This window comes from Camelus bactrianus, chromosome 8 (assembly GCF_048773025.1).
Source record: "Camelus bactrianus isolate YW-2024 breed Bactrian camel chromosome 8, ASM4877302v1, whole genome shotgun sequence".
NCBI lineage: Eukaryota > Metazoa > Chordata > Mammalia > Artiodactyla > Camelidae > Camelus > Camelus bactrianus.
The window spans coordinates 2808467-2829544 of NC_133546.1; the positions used below are offsets into that span (position 1 = coordinate 2808467).

General features: G+C 48.6%; 1 protein-coding gene and 1 pseudogene across 1 annotated transcript in view; one reads left to right on the plus strand and one right to left on the minus strand.

Moving 5' to 3' along the window:
* Positions 1-795: 795 nt before the first annotated feature.
* LOC141578322 (putative uncharacterized protein FLJ36797) lies at positions 796-2249 on the minus strand (annotated as a pseudogene).
* The window catches only part of PDE10A (phosphodiesterase 10A), a 536527-nt gene continuing 517549 nt past the window's right edge, over positions 2101-21078 (plus strand). The window contains exon 1 of the mRNA XM_045513215.2: positions 2101-2638. The gene's annotated coding sequence lies outside the window, so the exon portion shown is untranslated. The remainder of the gene's footprint in view (positions 2639-21078) is intronic.

Consider the following 21078-nt stretch of genomic DNA (forward strand, 5'->3'; position numbering starts at 1 on the left):
AAATCCCTGTCATCACGGAGCCAGCATTTTAGTGGGGAGGTGGTATAAACAAAGCGAAAAAGCAAACCGCCAGGAGGAAAGCAGAGCGAGGCCGGGGGACGGGAGCGAGCTAAGCGGCAGGCGAGGTGGCTGCTGGAGGCTTCTCTGAGGAGGCCCCAGAGTCGAGGTGAGAAGGAGGAGAACTCTGTGGCTTCAGCAGAAGAAGGGTCCAGAGAGGAGCCGCAGATGCAAAGTTGTGAGTTCTGGGGAAGGCCCGTGGGGCCGGGGACCAGGAAGGACAGGCCAGAGAGGCACGCAGATCACTGCAAGGACTCGGCAGCGGAGGACCTCAGTGGAGAACTGCCCTTGGCCCTGGGCCGACGGGGCGACCGCCGAGCTGGGCGAATGTGAATTTCACTGAGCAGCTGCCCAGGGCTCCCAAGGCGGACTTGTTGGCCTGGGTTCAAGAGCTAGTGAGAGGGGAGAAACCCGCGGCAGGCCCAGGGCAGCCGCTGTGAAGGGGAGAGAACTGGACGAGAGCCACGGAGAAGATGCGGTCAAGAACTGTTTTTTCCCCAAGGGATAAAAGACAGTGTGTCCCAGGAGGGAAGGCACAGCAGGACTTAGGAGGGGATGCGGAGCGAGCCCGGAAGGCACTTCCTCTAGTGGTGAGAGGGGTGGGGGCCAGGGCCCAAGTGGAGCAGTCGCCTTTGTGGGCAGGAGCTCGGGGAGAAGGCCACGTGGGCAGGCAGCCGCTCTGACAGACTGGGCGGAACCGGCTCTGAAGGGATGGTCCCCAGGCTCCCTGAGGTCAAGTGTCATCTGGCCGGCTCACGGGTCCCAGGGTAGCACAGGCGCTCAGCTTCACCTCAGCTGCAGTGTCCTGAGTCCCGTGGAAGCTTCTGGGCGCGTTTGTCAAGCTCCCGCAGGAGCAGGCGCCTGAGAACTCCATTCGGTGGGATTCCTGGCAGCGCCCCCGGTGGTTGGCGCCGCTTCCCACTCCCTGCCCGCGTGGGCCTCGCCGTCCCGCTGCTCCCGGCCGCAGCGCGCGAGGGGCACGAGCCCAGGGATTCCCAGAGAGCTGGGCTCGGGTGGGGACCCCGCCCCGCGGTCCCCCGCAGCGCACCCCTGGGGTTCTGGAGGGGCGAGCAAGCCTGCTTGGGCCGCGCAGAGGGCGGTGACACCCTCGGGTCCAGGCACTGCCCAGCGCCACGTGGCCGCTCCCCTCCCTGTTCCTAGGTCTGGGTCTCAGACTGGCCCTGGCTGCGCCCGCGTCCCGCCTCTCCACCGTGCTGGCGCTGAGCGCTTTGCGTTCTAGCATTGCAGGGGCAGAAAAGACCCCGGGGTTGGAGGGGCGGGGAAGGGCAGATCTTTAGTCTCTTCGGGGTGGTCGTTTGGGGTCCTCCCACCCACCGAGGCGAGGACGCATGTCCCCGCGTGGGAAGAGCGCCCCCCACGAGGGCGACATCCCCGCGGATCCCGCGTTCCCGACGCGCGGGCATCCATCCATTCACTGCGACTCCCGGAGCCCAGCGGCGGCCCCAAGACACAAACCGAGTCTATGAATGGGAAGAGCGAGAAAAGCAACGTCCGTTTCCACTCCCTGCTTCCTCGCCCCCTCCCCGCCTCTCTCCCAGGAGGGCCAGCCCAGCACCAAGTGACAAGGCAGAGGCGGGGGCACTGCGGGACGTGCGGGGGGCGGGGGCGGGGGCGGGGGCGAGTCTGGCTGGAGACAGCACTATTTATAAACTCTGGAGCTCCAGGACAAAGAGAGCAGATCGGAGTCCTCTCCTCCCCCAGCCCCAGAGCCCCCCCAACCCCCCCCGCCCCGTCCCCCTCCGTCCCCTCCCCCCTCCCCGCCCCCAACCCCAGGCGGGCTGGCAGGTGCGGGGGTGGGAGCCGTCTCCGCGGGAGCAGCTTCGCCAAAGGTCCGGCTGCTGACGTCTGAGCGCCCGCTCCTGTCAATGAACAGCAGCGGCAGCCTGGGGACTGTCTGGCAACGAGGCTACAGACGTCATCGCCTCCTGTTGGACGCGCGGGGGGGGGTGGGGGTGGGGGGGGTGTCCGAGCAGCAGCTCCGGCTTAAAGGAAAACTCTCCAAGTTCCAGGCAGCCAGGGAGAGTCGTTCCTGAGAGCACATGCACCCCAAAGCCCGGTGCGCGCAGGCACCCAGGCTGGCACAAGCGCGCACACGCACACACACACTCAAGCACACGCGCACACTCGCACTCATGTTCTCTGTAGGTGCGTGGGTCCAAAGTTGCGACCATAGGGAGGGTGAACCGAAATGGGCCAGTCTCCTCTGGCGCCTAGGGCGCTCGGCGGGGCTTTTGCGGAGACCCCCAGATGGACAGGAGGGAAAGAGGATGCCACACACGGCTCGAGTTGTCTCCCCATTTTCCCAGAAGATCAGCGCGAAAGGCAGACTGCCCGGAGCGTTTGGAAAACGCCTGCTGAGCGGAGCAGAAGAGAGGGTTCTTGGAGAGGTCATGAACTTGGGCCACCTGGACTCACTGGCAACTTGTTTTGCGCAGTTCTCAATGGAGCTCTGGACCCACCGCACTCCTGGCCCGACTGCTTTTTTTCCTTCTTTTTATCTCTTTTTTAAATGTATGAACTTGAAGGGGACAGCAAAGAGGCACTTCGCATACTTTGGCGGGTAAGTGGGCCCTTCCTTTTATCTATTATTTAACCCTTGAGAGTCCAGAAAAACTTAATTCCAACCTTTTTCCTACATTAAAAAAAAACTTACTATCATTTCCCTTCATCCTTTTTGGCAGTAAGTGTGTGTATACGCATGTGTGTAGTTTGGGGACAACACTGTTTTGGAGGAGGAGTGATGAGTGGAGGGGAGAAAAAAGAGACCTGAATGGATAAAGCTAGAAGAAGATTCAAGGGGGGGCAGAGGAGCTGAGAGGGACCGCAGCCCACTCTAGCGCCTGAGTGATTGCCTCTGGCCACTGCTTGGACCAAGTTTCCCAGCTCCTTGCGAAGGCTGCCCTCCAGCTGCAAATGGATGCGGTTGCTTTGCTAGACCCAAAGGGGGCCTCAGGAGGTGACCAAGAGGCGCTGCAGCTGTGCCCCCACCCTCCTTCCTCCTTCCGGGGCTTCCTTCCTCAGTTCTGAATGGGGACAAGACCCCCTCCCCACTCTTCCCACCTCTGGCCTCTGCTGCCACTCTCCTCCATCCTCTCCTCACCTCCCCCAGCCCCCTTTGCCAAAGCTCATGTGATGTCACAGAGGAGGAGGAGGGGGTCCTGTCCCCCTAGCACCTGAGGGCATCACCCCATTGCATCCTGCAGCATTTTATTTTCTTCCTTCCACCCATTTTCCTTGCAATCCATGGAAAACGCCCCCTCCCAAACACCAGAACTACTGCCACCCACCCCACCCCAGGCCACCAATCCTTCAGGGACATGCAGAGGTCCTGGCACAGCACCCAGCCTAGCCCCCTCCTAAACTAGAAGGAAATCATCTGAGCGGCCAAGGAGGCTCTCCTTCCTGGGTTTTGGGGTCTCTCCCTCTGGGCTCACCCTTCTAGTGGGAAGAAAAGGAGGAAGGAGGGAAGAGAGAGAGAAAGAGAGAGAGAGGGAGAGGGAGAGCAGACAGCCCCCTAGACGTCGGCCACACTGGTGAACTGACTGTAGGATCTCTGAGCCGCCGGCCCCTGCCTCCTCCTGCCTTTCCTGCCTCTCCAAAGTGCCTTCCCTCCTTAAGCAGCAGCTCCTCTCCATCAGTCTCCCTCCCTGGTCTCTCTTCCCCACCCCTTTCGCCTGCCTTTCCCCCTCCACCTAACCCCACCTTCACTCTCCTCTCCGAGGGGGGAGGCTGGGGGTGGGGAAAGAGCATCCCAGAGCCCCAGCCCCGGCAGAGATGTCGAAGAAACGCAAAGCCCTGGAGGGTGTAGGAGGTGGAGGAGAGTCCCCGCTCCCAGAGGAGGAACCCACTGCCTGGTTTGAGGGCAGCAGCGAGGAGCAAGGTAGGGGGCGGGGGAGGAGGGAGAGGGAAGAGCCGCCGGCAGGGGAGGTTTTGGAGTTGAGCTCCTCTGCAGGAATGCCAGCCAGCCTCCTAGGTCCCTGTGTCAGGGCAACTTGAGTAGACTCTTCCCCCCACAAATGGGATTTTACATGTGTCTCCAGGAAATTGGGGGTGGGGCGGGAACGAGCTGATTAGGCTGACGTGGGAGACCCAAATTTGGATGAACTTGCAACTCTGTGGGGAGGGGGGTTGAGATGGGAGTGGAGGCCGGAAGAGGCCAGGCTATGGATGGGAGATTGCCGGCCTTGCTGTCACATCGTGGGGGTGACAAACTGTCCTGTGGATGTGTGGCCTGTATTGACGTCTGTGTGCAGGACACCTGTGTCTGGAGGGTGGGGTGCCGGACTGTCCCCTAGTGTCTGTTGCCGGTGGGGGCAGCAGGAGGAAGGCTGCTGCCCCCATGCTTCTCCCATCCAAGGATGCTCAGGGTTGCGTCATGTTGAATCCTCATCCCCTGCACAGGCAGCCCTTGGCTCCCCCTGAAGTTGGAGGTGAGGTCTGAAGCAAATCTGGTGATGTGCTGTCATCTCGGGGGGATGTTGTGGTCAAGGCAGCTGGGGACTCCTCTGCCTAGGATCGTACCCAGAAAAAAGTGAAGATGGAAAATTTCCTATGGAAACAAAAGTGATACTGGGATAGCTGATTTCCACATCAAAGAAACCCAAACAGACACCTTTTATTTCACTTAAAGCATTCTGAACTGGGTCCACAGTAGGCCCAAAGGAGCCAGTCAAGCTTCTTCTGGGCTGTAGCTAAAATCCAAAGGAAAAATGAACCGGATGCAAATGTTTTGTTATTGATTATTGCAGAGGAGGTGAGAGAGCACGAAGGGGAGTGATCTGAACCCAGGTGGGTGGGGAAATTGTGTTTTGGGGTTGCTTCTCTTTCCTGAGTGGAGCCGTGTGGTGGTGTCGGCAGGCGCAGGTCTGGGCAGGGCACTTGGGGACCGGGCGTGTGTCTCCAAAATGGAGTCCGTGGCTCTTCTCCCTTGACGTCATGAGAAACACAAAGTCACAAAAGTCTTTCCTGCACAGACAACATGACTGTCTGTGTCCACTTGGAACCCTCTGCGTGGCCTGTGTGTGTGTGTTAGGGCGCAGTCTGGATCTGGCTGTCCCTGGGCAGTGCGTTCTGGATCTCACAGAGCTGGGTGGCAGTGGTGCTGCCTCGCTCACCTCCAGAGCGGCTGATTTCAGGGACTGCCCGTGTTTGGACTTTCTTTGCTCAGTTATGATCTTAGAGCAAAAGTCAGTGCATTTCTTCAATTCATTTTTACTGGAAAAAAATGGCATTTGGTAAGAATTTCAGATACTGCAAACGACTATCTGAATGGTTGGTATTTTTCCATCTTTGGGGAGAGTAATCCGATATCACTGTGGGTGTCTGACAAAGTCATCAGCTCCATCCTCTGCGTCTGGTTTTGACCTGAGGGTTGCTCTCAAAGGTGCACACCATCTCTTTTCCGTTAAGCAGCCAGCGAAGTCTATGGGACCTGACGCCATGGAAAACAACAATCTGGATACATTTTATGCCATTTTTAAAAATAATTAGGGAATGCATGGCTGCCAGTTATAAAAAGAAATAAGAATTCTATTTGAACAAACATTTATCTCCCTTTTGTTGGAAACATGTGGTATGAGAATTTCAAAAGCTAGGCTTGAGGTCCTGCCCTGACAGCAAGAAAATCCCCACTTTCTCTCGTGTGACAGGGCCTGACTGGACCACAGGCAAGTGCTGTGCCTGCTTCACTCAGAGATTATCGTAATTTTGAAGTGACTTGTACAAATTGCTTTTGTTAGAGCTTAAAAATATCTAATGATTTTACTGTATCCTTTGCATTTGGCAAATAACAACGCTGCTGGGTAATTGCCTGTGAATATGTAACTGCAGAAGCCAGTGCATGTGTAAGCACTCAACTCAGACGACTGTGAATGCCTTTCATTGGGAAATCACAGCCAGGGCACATGCCTAACGTGGTGGGAAGGTCTCTACATACACTGGAGTTGGGAGGCCAAGTGGAAACCGGGGTTTGGGTGACTGGTGGTCATGCACCTGCGCCGACATGCACAAGGACCCCTCCACATGGTTAAGGAACTGGATCTCACCACGTCTCCAACTCGAGGCTGTTGTTTCTCCTTCGGGTCTCTTAGCCAAACTTAACAATGCGTGTGCTGGAGAACAGAGAAAAGCGTTGACGTCAGGCTTGCTGACGCTGAATGTGAAAAGAGGCTGAAGCCTCGACAACTTGGAAGGCCGACGTATTTGTTCATTTCAACCATTGAAAGTACATTACAGCGTGGATTAGATTAAGGCAATTGGAAATTAAGTTTCAGCGGGAGTCATTGGTTTCAAGACTGTCTGTCAGCAGGTTGGCTTGGTCTAAAGTTTTAAACAACCGTTAGGAGTGCAGGCGGCCTGGAGGGGGTGTGGTGGGAACTCTGAACGTCAGAACAGAAAACCGCTTCTCCTTTTGACGGCCTCACCTGTTACTGATGTAGGCCGCAGTCACGGGGCTGGTGTCCCCTCAGGCCCCGTGTGGGTATTTCCTGTGATGGCTTCTATCTTGTTAATAGTCCTCTTCAGGAGATCTCTTATGGGATGAGGTAAGACGGTGAATGGGCCATTATGAACACACATGAATGGTTTCCTTTTTCTCCCTGACCTATTTGTTTAGCTGAGTCAAGGGGAAATGCAGTCCACTGTCCTAGTCTGGCTGAACATTTCTTTGGATGTCCATCAAAGTTATTCAACATGTGCGCGTGCGTGCGTGTGTGTGTAAAACCATGATCAGAATACGATCCTCTTGGGGCCCCCAGCTGGCTCCGTGTCCAACATGTGCTCAGGCACTACTGATGGGAGATATTTGCATAAAAGGTTAAACATACAAAGACTTTGTCTTTACAACTCAGAGAAATTTCCTGTGCAGGTGCACAATGCTGGTCACAGTTTTTGTTTTGCTTTGCTTCTCCTGTTCTTCATGGCTTTGAACTCAGCCTTGAGGGTGTGTTACAGTGTTCAGCTAGCTGTGAAGGTGACGGTTGTGTCGAAGACCAAATGGGAAGAGCCTCTGATGAAAACGCTAAGTAATTATACTTGCTGATCTGATCCCATAAGTAGACACATCTTTTTTTCACTCTCTTCACATTTTCCCTTCACATTGGTTCCTTTCCAAGGATTATTATTTACTTAGAAACTTAGGCTTAATCACAGGATATTTTGTTAGTTACTCTGCACTGAGATATCACATTAAACCCTATTTTCCATCACTTACTCTCTAGTTAGAAACCTATTCTCTTAGCCCCTGAAGATTCTTTAGTTTCTCTAAAATTCATCTCCATTCTTTCCCTTCCCAACTCACACCCTCCTTGTTCTATATTTTTTTGTCTTCTGGTTTTTACTCGCATGTCTTTTAAGATGATTTTCAGATCTAAAGTGATGTCAGCTGTGTGCTATTACATTCAGTTAATCTCATGAGTATTTGAAAAACAAGTAGTTTCTATTTTTGAGGAGATTGGTTAAGATCCTATCCAGGCCAGTTTTCTGGGCTCCTGCCGCTGTCGGCTGTAAAGTCACCCAGAGGGGAGCCTCTGCAGCGAAGGAGTTTAGGGCAGGTGTGAACAGAACCCACCAACTTCTCGTGCTTCACGCATCTCAGATTTCTCGAGCTGCAGCGAAACTGTCCGGGTGGTTATGCCTTCATCTGACGAGCTAATGACTCAAGTCAACAATGGTTTCTTACAATCGTGTTCCTCTTTGACATCGCACTGGCTTTTGCACTTTGTGGCTTCCCTGTGCTATTAACAGGTCGTCGGCTTTTGAGGCATCTGGAAATGGGGGCGGGGGAAGTAGCATGGATTCTGTGCCTCTAAAACTAGTTGAAGGTAAACATCTGGACTGTTAGCTGACCCACATCTACATGACCCCCTAAAACCAGTTGGAACGATTTTGTTTCCTAACAGATTAATGTTTCTTAGAATAGTTGACCAGATTTTTAAGTTATTAAGAAATAATCTTTTATAGGATTATTTATAATCACTAGTATAAAAGAATGAGCATGGCCCTGGGATGAAGGAATTGATGGTAAACAAAACCTCACAAGCTCACATTCTACAGAAACTTGATGGCAGAGAGAGTTACAGTTCAGATATTTTTCACTTCTCTCCTTAGTTTCTCCAGCCCCGGCCAGAACGGCCATTTTGCCCTCTGGTGCCCCAAAGACGGTTGTGGAAAAAGGAGAGTTCGGGGAAAAAGAAGTTCAGGAACTCAGAGAGGCATGCGGGAGTGAGTCCTCACACTTGGACCAGGAAGAAAGTCACACGTGTCTGAAGGATGAAAGACAGGCGTGTTGTCTGCTTCCTTGTCTGTAACATCAGAAGGTAGAATCAGATGACCCGGACGGCCGAATTTCTAAGACTTTGATTAGGATTGTGTGGAAAAAATGGAGAAACCATAGCCAGACTCCAAACTAAATGGTGACTCACAAAGGAAGTGGAAGAGCAGCAGTCCTTACTGACCTGGAGGGGTGGGGACCTCAAGGCACTTAGAAAGGGCAGAGTTCGAGCAGGCCGGTGGCCGGGGCAGTGCTTTCTTCCCAGAACCACCCGAAGCTCTGAGTGCGGCCGGGTGTTGACACAGGGCACCTTCTGATCTACAGTTTGGCTGCAACTCTGTGTTGCAAGCAGTTCTGTCTATCCTCTGATTTGCCAGCCTTCTCCCTGCTACCCACAGGCACCCCCCCTCCTCCCACCCGTGGAGAAACAGGATTGTGAACAAACAGAGGTGAGGGCCATGCAGCAATGCTTCCTCCAAGCGCAGCCGTGACTGCGCCCAGCAGTGCGAGTGCAGCCTTTGCTTCTCAGGTAAGCAGGCACTCCCTTCACTTTGCTAGCCGATGGAGGATCTTCCGTGTAAGAGCAGCTCAGCTGTGATGTGAGATCCTTGTTGGGAGCTCTGTAACTTTCTCTTTTCTTCTCTGATGAATACAAGATAGCGATCGCAGTGATCAGCGCTGTATTATACACACACACATATTATACACACGTATGCAGTGCTCACACGCACATGGTGAAACCTACACAACGCCTGGGGATGTACAGAAAGGACGCAGAGTGTGTCCTCCTACCCCGTGCACCTTTCCAAAGGTCACCAGTGGTACGAGGTTCTTATGACACCAACCAGAAATATTCTGGATGTTTACAGTCGTCCCTCAGTATCCGTGACGAATTGGTTCCAAGACCCACAGTGGATACTAAAATCCGAGGATGCTCAAGTCCCACGGCTGACCCTCCCCATCTTTGATTCTGCATATGCAGAGTCAAGAAGCTGTGCTTGGGTAGCTCTGTATGTTCCCACTGGGAAAAGTCTGGATGTGAGGGGACTCGTGCAGTGCCAGCCCTGGTGCCCAAGGGTCACCTGTGCGGAGTCGCCCGTGCAGTCTCCCGTTCCGACACAAACACAAGCATCCTGCGCGTGCTTTCCTCCTGTCCCTTTCTTTATTGACTTCCCCAGAGTTCGGAAATTTACCAGCCAGTATGGATCTCTGCTTCACTTTCATTGTCTGTGTAGTATCCACGGCACAATGTAGCACAATTGGTTTAATTCTTATTGAATTATCAGTCTTTCGTTTTCCTAAATAATGCTGTAATAAGCAACCACACAGTCATTTTTGAGCAGATGTATAAATTTATCTGTCGGTAAATTTCTGGATATAGAAGTTGAATCAAAGAGGTGACAATGGTTTAAACTCCACCAAAGGCTTATTTGCCACACCTGCCCCAATTTTCTCAAGCAGCTTGACCTGCTATCCCTATGGGTTCTACCCTTTGGGGACGTAACATTGGAGTGTTTTGCAAAGATATGCGTGCTCCTCAAGACAATGGAATAGAGCTCATGGAGGCTGAACGGTGCTGTTGCGGGGAGCGTAGCTATGATGCATTTGAGGACTTACGGGACAGTTTTCCTTCTCCATCTCCGCTTACAGCAGACTTGGAGGAACAGCATTGTGTTCAGTCCATCTCAGTTACTATAAATGGGCGCGCATTTGTGATTTTGCAGTAATTTATGTGATAACATAGAAAGAATTGTGTTATTTCAAATGCATATTATTACAAAATAGGATACGAGGACACTTTCTGGGAGGACCCACAGAGACTATAATTGGTACGAGTATTAATTCTGAAATCTCACGTAACTGCAGTGCTATGTCTGGGTTGTGTGGCTCTTTTACATTTTATTTACTTGGAGATTCTTAAAAGTTGTCAGTCAGACTATGAACTCACAAAGCGCAGGAGGAACGTCTTCACTGGTGTGTTTCCATAGGGCTTCAGCTAGAACGGAGGGTTCCCGTCGCGCTCACTGCTTCAGCCCTGCCCCGAGGACAGTGCCTGGTACGTCGTAGGCACTCAGTGATTTCTCTTTGAGTGAAATGATCAGTGTTTCTGCAACTAAGGCAACTTGAAGTATTGAGTATTTTATTTAGTAATGACTGGGATAATTCTGCTTATAAATGGCGAGAGAGAAAGGGGGGTATTTACATTGAGCTGAAAAAGCCCTTTCATTTGTGAAAGAACACTGGCTCTGAGATGAAGCCCACACGGATGATGAAAACATAGCGTCGTGTATTTATAAAAATAGTTTTCCTTGCGACTAAATGAATTGTAAGGTATTAATGCCTGGTACTAATGTGAGAGAAAGTAGGGACATCTTCCCTTCTCCCACTTTTTATCTCGAAAGTGTCACATCTATAGGGAAGCTGCAGGAGGCAGACAGCGTGTGCTGATGTCCTCGTCGCCCAAGTCACCAGCATGACGATGTGACGCAGTCTGACTCCATTTCTGACGTTTGGCTGCTGACGATTTCCAGATCCCACCCCCCAGCTTCCCGTCTGCTCCAAACCTGGGCAGGGTGATCGGAGAGCCCACGTGGTCCTTCCCTCGGTGCCAGTGGGAACTCAGTCCGCACAAGGCCTGACCCCTACATGAGAACCCCCCCCCCCCACTCAGCACCCCCAGGGGCCACAGGGAAACTCACACCTGTTGGCTCTAAGGCATTTTCAGACACGCCTGGGGGTCTGCCCTGCTGCCCTAGGAAAGCCTCATTATGGGAGCAATGGACTTTCCCATTCCCTCTTGAAGCACGTGTGGGCTCACCTGTCTCGACTTCTGAACCAAATTTTGGATGAGAGTTCCCCCTTGCTCCTAAGTGACTGTGACAAACTGGCCAAATCTCCTCCTCCTCCTCCTCCTCCCCTTCTTTCTTCTCTCATAACTATTATTATTTTTGGCTGAACCCCTGGAAAGTTATTTGCAGGCATTATGATGATCTAGAGGCTTCAGATTTATTTTCTGAAGAGCCAGACATTCTCCTCCAGGACCAAAATCCAACCACCCCACGGAGGACATTGGACATTGATGTAATATTGTTTAGTGCGAGCACATGTTCAAATTTCCCCAATGACAGCTTTTTTCTTCTTCTTCAGTCTAGGATCCAGTCAAGAATCACATGTGACATTTAGTTGTCACATTTTCTTTAATCGAGAAATGCTGTATGGCGTTGACATTTTTGGAGAGTCTAGGCCAATTCTCTTTTAGAAGTTCCCAATTTGGATTCATCTGATGTTCCCTAAAGATCAGATTCAGGCTGAACATTTTGGACAAGGATACTATCTTGGAGACAGTGTATCCTCTCAACGTGTCACATCAGAAGATACAAGATGTCAGTTGGTCCTATTATTAATGATGTTAAGTTTGATCACTTGGTTCAAGTTATACCTGCCAGGCTTCTTTCTATATTGAAAAGTAGAAACAAATGATTATAATTCACTACTTACGCCTAGCAAAATACCCGCCTACAAGTACAAAGTGTTGAACACTAAAGTCTAGAGGAAAAGTCAATTCATAATTACATAAATTTAGATTTTGCTTACGTACCAATTTTTCTTTTTAATTGTGCTATAACATTTTTAGAATGTTCACTTTCTTATGTGAACAGCCTAGGTAAGTCTTAGGTGAACAGCTTCGTCAGCGTTAACATATACACACCCAGATGAAGATACAGGACATTTCCTGCATTCCCGAAAGTTCCCTGTGCTCTGTCCCAATAAAATCCCTTCTCAGATGTAACCGCCACTCACTATTCTGAACCCGACAGCCATGCATTCATTTTCCCTGCTTTTGGACTCACATTTATGGACTCAAACAGCACATGCTGTTGCGTCTAGATTCTTTTCTTCAACATCCTGCCTGTGGGCTCACCTATGTTGTTCCAGTGGTTTGTTCTTTCTGAGTGCTGCGTAATGCTGCATTAATGTTCTACAATTTACTTGTTCTTTGTACTAATGATGGGTATTTGGGTTACTTCAGTTTAGGGGTCATTACAGATAAAACTGCCATGAAACAACTTGTGTACATGCCTTTTGGTGGGCATAAAACTCGTTTATTTTAAATAGATATACTACGCACTAGTTTTTGTAGGCATTTATAAAATGTTCTTTATCAGTCATTGGAGCCCATCAATGAAGGTGTTTTCTATAAATATGTCTGGATATTACAAACCTTACGTTATTGAGAAAATCCCTGATGCAGTCCATGCACTTTAACATGGCAACACTTACAGTCCAGATACATGATCCTGAGAAGTGAGCTAGGTCTTATTCTTAAGAGTAAAAGTCTGTGTGTAATTTCGATTCATGAATCTAGTTATTCCTCTCTACCATGGATGCTGAATTTGATTCTCATTCATTTAAGTAGTATATGGGGCTTGCCCTGCTGGCTCTGAAGGAGGAGGTGTTGAGAAGGAAGATGGAATTTCAACCAAGTATGAAGTCCTGAGGTGAAGTTGCTCATAAGGTAGACCCCTTTACTTCTGTTTGGGGAAAGCTCACCCAACTTAGGAGTCTCTGCCTGTGAAGGTCCGTAACTTCATTCCAGGAAGGGACGTGTAATCAGGAGGGCTCTGTTCTCTTTGTTCTCCTTCCCAGGCTACCCTTGAGCACCGTCATGATTTCCCTTTCTGCCTCTTTCCATTTTTTTGCATCACTCGCCTGCCTTTTCTGAGGCTTGCCTGGGCTAACTGTGAAGCAGAAGGGAAAAGGGCCACGTGTGCCTTGACCCCACCCCTGCCCTGCGATGATAAAACCCATGTTTAATTAACAGGTGCTGCTGCTGGTAGACGGAGGATGTTTCAGTCATCCTAACGTTTGGCTCCAGAATACCTCTCAGGAGGAAACTGTCTTTGTTTGGAAAAATACTTTGATGCACACGGATAGCGGAAGATGAGACCCTGGGAAGTCAGGTGCAAGGGTTTTGGTTGCTCCAGCAAAAGGCAGAGTCCTGAGTGTAAAGAAAAGAGAATGTGAGAGAGACAAGAGAGGAGGAGGGCACGGGCGCCAGCTCAGAGGAGGACCCCTACCAGGGGTGCAGTGACAAGGACTCAGAACCCAGGAGTGACTGTTAGTGACTGTGTGTTAGTTTGGTGGGTGGTGTAGGCTATACCTCTGGGTGTCCTCAATTCTTGGCAAGTCTACCAAATTCTTAAACATCTCATTTGTAAACGAAAACCGACGAAGGACCTGAGCCTCATGTCTGGGATGAAGAGGAGTAGACCTGAGCGAGCGTGTGTGGAAGCGGCAGCCAGACACAGCAGAGCTCGTGGTCCTGGAGTGTCTTTAGGACTGTTGGTAAGGCTCTGGGTGTCTCCAGGCTGTAATATCATGCTGTTCATGGCACATCTCTCAGTCTCAAGCCCTGACTTTGGGCTGTATTTAGTCATATTTCCCCCTTAACTTGAAATTAATTGAAACATTTGGGTTGTAGTCACAGCCTTGTCTCCTGTTTTTAATATGGTGTCACCTCTGGCTTGACATTTAGCTAAAGATTGCAAGGCATTGTTAGAACCCTGGTTTCACTCCAACCCAGTGGATCTCAGTGACCCAGTCTAAAATTGCTGGGATCGAGTCCAAACTAGCTGCCTATCTTAAACGATTGAAATGATAAGTAACATGTAAAAATAACACTAACTTACAGAGCATGAGGAGTTTTCTTTCACCTCATTATGAATGTCCAAAGTATACAGGGAAGAACACTTTGTCTTAATGTACAAGAAAAATCAATGGTCAGCTGATAGTGTGTTCATTTCCTCGGTCCATCTCTCTGCTTCATATTAAGCTACTTTCCCATCCATTCCCTTCAGTTTTTGTTGTTCAGTCTCTTCGATTGTCAGACTTGAGGTCACTGTTTTCTGATGGTCTCCAGTGCAAAAGAGTTGCAAAGTGGGGCTGAGATGTTGCAATTCCAGAATTTCATGAAGTTGGTGAGAGTGATGCTGGGAATAGCTTCATTTATGTGCTAAATCATTAGAAATTAGTTAGACTTTTATCTGAAGAAAGAGAATCAGCGAGGATTATCCTGTGTTCCCACTAAGGTATATTCTGCCCCATTCTGTTCTATTTGTCAAGCATCTTCTGAGTAAGTAGCCTGTGGTCCGTGCTCAGTGCTGGCCCCACAAGGTCCTGGAGCACAGCCTTGGGTCGCCGTGGAGACGTGATGTTCCGTGCAGGACAAAATGCTACCTGCGATTTTCTTAGTGTGCTTACTTTTTCATAGTCTGCCTTTCCACACAAGAATATGTTCTTGATAAAGACGGGAACCTCTTCGGTCCTTTTTTCTGGTGTACCTTTTGCAGGTAGAGTAGAGCCTGGCAAATATTAAGTGTTCTGTAAATGTTTGTTGAATAAATACATGAATGAATGATTGAACTCCCTTTTTAATGGAACCTTTCTGTAGACCTAGGATGCACAGGATGTTCTGTAGAAAAAGGCTGAGGCAGACTCTCAGAAGCCCCTCTAAATGGACTCTGTGCCCCCAACTCTCCTGCTTCAGTCCGTCTGTGTGCTGAAGGCTCTCTCAGTGACAAGGGGCAGAATACAAAAGAACCATCTTCAGTGGGAAGGAGTTTTCTTGGAGTCCCCGGGCAGTGCAGGGACCTGGGGTAGAGTCACAGAGCACTGGGGGCCTCTGGCCTTGGACGTGGCTGCTTCACCTGCCTCCCTGTCCCCTAGTTAACAAGGTGAATGGCAGCTCAAAGTCAGGCCTTAGGACCTCGGAGCAGAGAGGAAAGAAAACCCTAACCCTGCCAGCCTGGCCCAGATATCCCAGACAGGGCTTCTCGTTCTGACAGATGGGGCTGGCTCTACCTCCAGAAGAAAGAAGGAATTGTGTGCATCAAACACACAGCCAGCCCTGCCCCTCCCTCCCAAGTGCAGGAAGCCCCGTCACGGCCCCTTCACCAAGGCTTCCTTTACGCTCTGGTCAAGTACAAACGCTCTCCTTGGGCACGAAGCTCAGCCACGCTGTGGTCCCCAGGAGATTTCCATGTGATAATGGATGTGCTGGTGCATTGTCAACTGAAAACAGCGACACAAGGCTGAAGCCTTGGTATCTTGTGTGTTCCTCCCATCCCTCCCCCTACAGGTACCCTCCCATCCAGCAAAAATGATACTCACTTTTGGTGCGTGCTTATCAAGTTTCCTCTTCCCAGAACCGCTATCCTCCACTCAGTCAGTCTTTCTTTGTGGAAGCCTTCCACTTCCTTGGAGGTCCTTCTGAATTTCCATCTCCATCTCCATTGGCGGGGGGGCGGGGGGGTTGCCTTTTCCTCCAGAGTCTAGAGCTCTGGGTGGTCTTGGTTTTAGGCATTCACCATATTCCCTGTGGCATGAGGATCATTTTTATAGGTTTGGGCTCCCTCGTTCTCTCTCTGGCCTGAAAGACTCCAGAGAAGAGGGGCTGTTTCACACACGTTCCTGCGCTGATTAGAATAATTAGTTAGCTCGTGTCAAAAATGTACATGAAAGTGGAGGAAAGAAAACCACCCATATTTGCATCAGTAAGAAGCTCAGCATTGATTACTAGTGGCAGTCTGTAGATGCTGTGGGAAAGCAATTCTAAAATTATTCTGAATTCTCGTAGCATTACTTAAGAATTACTTAATAATGCAATAGACTAATTCAAGTGGAGTTTTGTAGATAGTAGAAGGTAGAAGGGTAAAAATTTTTTGCTTCATTGACTGGTTTACAAGGTGACTAATTCATAAACAAAAATGCTTAAGTTTTGCTAAGAAATCCTGTCATGTTATTGAAGAAGGAAATTGCCCAGATACCCAAGAAGATGAATTGTGATAAAGAAAAAAAACTTACCTGGAAAACTGTTACTATATTTATAAATTAAGACTAGTAGTGCCCAGTCATTCTATGTTTACTTGGCTATCTCTGTAAAAGTTCTGTCCTCACCCATCCTTGGATGGTGGTCTTGGACTCATGCTGTTGTCAGAACAACTTTAATCTTTCAGGGTCACCTTACATCTTTAGACTGCCAAGCACTGTTGGGTATTTATTCAGAATGTTTGTTTTTCAGACTTTAAGCTTTCGTTAATATAATACCCTCCTTAACAACGCAGCTGACCTCAATAAGCCTTCTTTGTAACTTTCACTCACAAAACATACGCGGGGACCCTTAGAGACCTCAGTTCCATAACATTTTGGAATGGTCTCAACCAACATCTTTCAAACTGTGAGTAGCAACCTATCTGTGAGTCATGAAATCTGTTTTTACTAAATCTAACCCATATTTCTAAAAACTGAATAGAACGGGGGAGATCATGAGTGAGAAGATGAGGGGGAAGGCAGAAGAGGGGAGGAGAGGAGGGAGAGAGCGGAGAGGAAGCAGGAGGGAAAGAGAGCTGAGAATGAGGGAGGGGCAGAGGGGAGGGGGAGGAAGGGAGACCAGGGGACAGAGTGTCGGGATGAGGCCAGCAAGGGGCAGGTGTTATATAGTGACTTGTGTGTGTGTGCGCGTGTTTGGTCCTATTGTGAAATAATTTTCTTATTTTGAGTTGAAAAAATTATAAAAGCCCTGGTCTAGATCATATTTTACAGATGCTTTGGAGACAATGGATAGCCCACAATGCCAGAATTGTTAGGACCCCTTGGTGAAAAATAATACATAATTTGAATGAATGAATGCAAATCTCTGTGGACTGAAGTTTGTCTGTAAGAGGGCTCTAGATTGCCTTTGTTAATTGCAGGCAAAACCCACTAACATAGGCGCACCTGCCGGGCCTCCATCCCACGTAGTTTATCACATCCCTGCTCTGACAGCCATGGTCCCCTCTCTGCTTACGGCCACCTAACACTGCTTGTGGGAGCTTTGGCTCCCTGGCTAGGAGGAAAACTTGTAAGGGCATGACCAAGTCTTTACTCCAGCTATTCTTCCCATAATGAGCACAGAGTAGGTGTTCAACAGGTGATTTGATGTTAGTGACCGAGAGCCTGGAACACACCTGAGCCATGGGTCCCCGAGCGATGAGGGGCCAGGAGAGGAAAGAACTGGAGGGCAGGAGAGAAGGTCCACACTTGGGTGCTCCTGTTGGGGCAGATCAGAAGGCAGTGCAGGGAGCCTGAGAGCCGCTTGGAGGCAGCCATGCGAACCCCTCCCCACCGTCACCTTCGCTTTGCCAGTGGCCAGCCCCACCAGTAACGCAGACCCTTGTTTCTCAAGGGCTCCACCTAGTGAGTAGACTGGAATGTGCTCTGTCTTCTGTGATATAATGAAAGACACACTCTCCTTTCTAAAATCATTTTTATGTTCTTGAAAACCTTTTCACGCCTAATTCGCAGTCTTTCTCTGCTCGGGGAGTAATTATCTGTGTGTGTTTCTTTAAGTGAGGTTCTTCCAGGCTCCCTTTGTTGCAGAGCGTACCTTTTCCCTTCACCCCCTCACACCCCAGGAGGCTGGGCTTAGCTTCTGATATTTATGCCTTGATTGCTACTTTGCCAGGTATCACTTGCTATTTCGTACTTTAAAATGTTTTAAAGTTAAATCAGAGCCAATGTGATGGGTACATATAGTTCTTTAGTTTTCTCCTCAAGTATGAAATCTTACCACTCTATATTTGAGAGGTAAAGGGGTGAAATAATGAGATAAATAAATAAAAGCTTTGTGGCTGCCTACATGCCAATTTGCGAAAATTAATGCCAAGTTATCTCTGCAAGTGTCTGGAACAGCTGTGGTTGTCAGTACTGCTTCAACCCCCAGGTCTGATGATTTAAACTTTCCATTTCTCTTTTTAAAAATTAGAGGCAATAAATTACTATTGTTTTACTCCCTTGCCTCCCATCGGCAGTAAAACCTTTATGTAAAACTTGGTTCTTAATAGGTGAGACACCATTAACAATTTGGGTCTGACTTTGGATCAAGGGAGAAAGAAAAGAAAATGAAAACTTGACAGTCACACAATCACATGTTTACTCTGTGCAAAGCACCAGAGAATTGCAGTGGGTGATGGGCCAGAAGTTATCTTCTTAGCCCTCAAGGAATTTTCAATCTTTATGGGAAGATGGGAGTATGTTACAAGAGCCATTAGATGAACAACTTCATGGAAGCCATCCAGAGGGTTGCCGAGGTTTCTCGGAGGGAGAGATCCGTTTCCCCCAGCCTTGCGCGCGTTGGATCACGGAGGACCTTGGACTTCCCGCTTGACGTGCTCATTGGATACTGAGGAACACATTCCTTGTGTCTAAGCACGTTGGGTCTAACAACCAGCGTCCACTTTTGCGCAATTTTCTTTCTTCATTTAAGAGATTTCTTCATAACAATTTTCACTAGATTCAAAAAGGGGTCTGTCTGATTCATGTTCTGATCATCTTTTCTCCAATGCATTCTTTGCTGTGATTTCATTCACTTATTCTTGAATAAAAAACAAATGCTTTAGGAAAAATTCAAAAGATACAAGAGCTGTGTAATGAAAGATGCCTCCTTCTGAGTTGTTTAGTACTGTTTCAGAGTTTTCTTCTTACAGATATCGCCCATTTCCTCTACGTTCATTCTTAGGTATATTTATCCTTTTTTTTTCATTGTCGTTATAAATGGAATCATTTTTTCCACGAAATATTTTGGAGTGGTTTCTTGTATATGGTGAATGCTATGGATATTTAAAAAATCAGTTTAAAAGATTGAAATAATCTTAAACCTACAGAAAAGTTGCAAGTACACTAGAAAGACCTTTTTCCCTTGGGCCATCACCCTGAATATTTTAGCGTGCTGCGAGCTAGGGCATCCTTTACACGAACACAGTACAACCCACCGAGTTCAGAAATGAACATCGATACAGCCAGATGCCATCTAACCTTCCACTCCATTCGTGTTTTGCCACTTGTTCTAGCAACACCTTTAATAACCAAAGGAGCGGGTCCAGAACCACACACGGCGTTTGTCTCTTTGGTTTCCTTCAGTCTGGAGCAGTTTCTCAACCTTTCACGGACGTTCGTGACCTTCGTGTTTTGGAAGATGACGAGCAAGTCATTTTGCAGCGTTTCTCTTAGCTTGAGTTTGTAGACTCCGCTGTGCCAGTGCAGAGGACTGTCATAGAAACGATGTGTTCCTGCGCACCTTAACCGGAGGCCTATGAGCTGAATTTGTCCCCTTAGTGAAGAGGTCCACTCTGATCACTCAGCCAGTTGATTAAGGGAGTGTCTTCCCAGTTTCCCCATTGTAAGCGACACTTTCCCCCTTGGGAATAGCCAGAAATTCGTGGGAGGGGACTTTGATCCATGTAAATATTCTTTTCCTTTTCAAACTATCAATTATTTATTTGTTGATTTATATGAGTTTGGACTCTTGGTTTCCTATGTTTTCCAGGGGGTTACAATACATTACTACACTATTTATTGTGAACCTCAAATTGTCCCATATTTGGCTGGTGGGAGCCCCTTCAAGGTGGCTTCTGCATCTTTTGACACATACATCTCTATCTCAGTCTTGGTCTCTCTATTCATCTGCATAGAGAGGCCCAAGGATGCCCACATACGTATAAACACACTGACATCTGTGTTTCTTTCTATATTTATCTCTGCTCAAAATCAGGAAGTTCTACCAACACCTTCATTCCAACCCAGTGTCACAAGGTTCATTCTACATCGTCTCCTTTTCCATATTTGTAACTCTCTTCTCTGATAGTGAGAAACCTGGCTCTGTCTACACCTGTGCGTTGTTTGATCAATTTTTCGGTGTGCGGCTGATGCCCCAACACTGCTGCCACCCCGTCTGCTGTGTGGACGCTCTCCTCCTCCATCCAGGCTCTGACACCCAGGTCCCAGCACCACAGCTTCCCCGACTCTTCGCCTTGGCCAAGCTGCTCATCTTGTCTGTCCTCAGCTAACAGCTTGGGGACTGAAGTGTTCAGGGAAGGAGTGGGACGAGGACGAGGAAGAGGATGGGAAAGAGGAGGCGTGCAAAGGATATTCGATTCTGATTTCGTGCCCACATACCTTACTCACTTCTGTCATTTATATCTATTTTCCAGATCATTTTTCCCAGTACCTTAGGGAGTCAGTTACAAATAATGTCAATTACACATCCCCTTTCCAAATTCTGCACCTCCTTTCTTCTCCCCTGTTTGTACTGCTCGCTACTTCCAGGAAGTCACTAAGCATTGACCATGATAAAGACGTTATGGTCTTGCCTACACATAGCTAAAAAGGCAGTATCTCCATTAGCAGATGTCATTTTGATAGAATATTGTATAGGAATTTCCCTGAATAAGTGAGATTTTAAATCCTACAGCTTAATGTTTGATATACAGAAAAAGAAGCTCAAATGGTGATTAACTGGTTAATAATGAATGAATGATATTACCTTACAGAGTTGTTCTGAGGAATAACTGCGTCAACGCACATAAACAGTGAGAACAGTGCCTGGTATTTCAGAAGCACTTAATGTTTACTATTACTGTTGTCGATGTTGTTGTTTTTCCAGAATGGTCCAAATAAACCACTGGGACTAAAGAGTCAAAAGAAAAAAAAAATAGACTTTGTGGGAAAGCTGCTTCCGCTTTCTCACTTATCATAGGACTTACTGGCTTTCAGGTGAAGACAGGGACATTTTACCAAGATGATCTTTCTTAAATGCAAATCTGATCACATCACACCTTTGTATCAGACCTTTAGACAGATTCCCCTTGATCATAAATCGCCCAACGTGGTCTGTGAGGCCCCGAGGGCTACGACCT